The sequence below is a fragment of the Rattus rattus genome, chromosome 6 (assembly GCF_011064425.1).
Source record: "Rattus rattus isolate New Zealand chromosome 6, Rrattus_CSIRO_v1, whole genome shotgun sequence".
Taxonomy (NCBI): Eukaryota; Metazoa; Chordata; class Mammalia; order Rodentia; family Muridae; genus Rattus; species Rattus rattus.
Window position 1 is genome coordinate 37,668,969 of NC_046159.1, and position 1,487 is coordinate 37,670,455.

Below are 1,487 nucleotides of genomic sequence, written 5' to 3' on the forward strand. Positions count from 1 at the left end.
CTAGAAGCAAGTTAACATGCATTGCCCTACCTTGGCTCTGCGGCTTTCCGTTCCCTGACCCCCGAATTAGCTTGCAACACAACTAAAGGCTCATGAGTCAGGAGGTGGCTCAAACCCCGGAGTTCTAGATTGGGACAGTTACCATGTTGAAAGGAAACCCCTGACAGTATAGGCAGAAAAATAAAATAAAATAAAAGAGTAGGATTGTGGGAAGGATTCCCAGTAGCAGCCAGTATCCCAGAAGAGCCATATTTCACACCATCCGGGAGGGAATCATGGTTCCAACTAGCTCTTACATTGTTTAGTCTCTGAACAAAATGGACTGTTGTTTTAGGTCAAGAGTCATGCAAACTCCAACTTGGTTTTTTATACCATGTTTTGGTTCTAAGCTGAACACAGCCATGGTCAGCCCACTCTAGGATGTCCATAACTCTACATCAACACTGACACTCTGACGAGAGACCCTAGGGAGACGACGCCAGCTTGCAGCTGTCCTGCTCAGACCACCCCAAGGATCTAAGGGAGAGCCCGCACACATTCAAGGTTGGGGGGCCACCTGCTGAGCCAAGGGAGAGGGAGCCAGGCTGGTCTCTTTCTGAGCGCTGTCAGTACATTGACCACGTGGTACCACTTTTGTCATGTGACTGTCTTTAATTCTATATTCCCTGTCCACCTACCAAGGAAGGGAAGGGCTCATTGTGGATGGGATTCCGTCAAGCATGGCGCCGAGCCCACCTGGCCCAGATGACTTGGACTACACTGCAAAATGAACACACAACCAAACAGCTCTGCATCCCCTGCACATAGATTTGAAGTGGTTTGTGGCTCCAGCGCCATGTTACAGCTCAAGGTAATCTGCATTGACTGCTTCCTGGGACCCACGCTCCCCACAAAGGTTAGGACTCCAGCTGGTATCTCCAACAGGACACTTGGGGACACACACAATTGCACGGACTGTGGGGAGAAATTTTGGGGCCCCCAAACCACCCCCTCCTGCCTGTAGCAGATGTGGGGACATAGTCATCTGAGGAACTCGCCTCTGGCTATCAGTTCTCAACACAAACATTTAACGCAGCCCTCCTCCTGGCTCCCACAGGACCTCAACAGCAGGGCGGGGTCCAGCATCCCACTCTCCTCTCAGCGGATCAGTTCACCTGGAGGAGGGCTAGGAAAAGACGCTTGAGGAGCACAGCTCACATGTGGTGGGGCTGTATCTTGAGAGGGCCTAGGAGACAGTGGCTGCTGCGGTTGGTGGTCCAAAATCAAAGTGGTAGACTTGAGGTCCTGGCTGGTGCAGACTGCTCCATCAACGAACAGGCACCCAGAGGGAGCTATATATACTTTCTAGAGAGCCCCCTCCACCCCAACTCCCCTGAATTTAGATGACATCTGTTCTCTCACGGGGCTCCGGCCAATGTACTTTTTTCAACTCCAGCCCAACCCTGGCTCCAGCCAGCTTCTGGCCTTTCTCATTAGGTTCCTTCTTA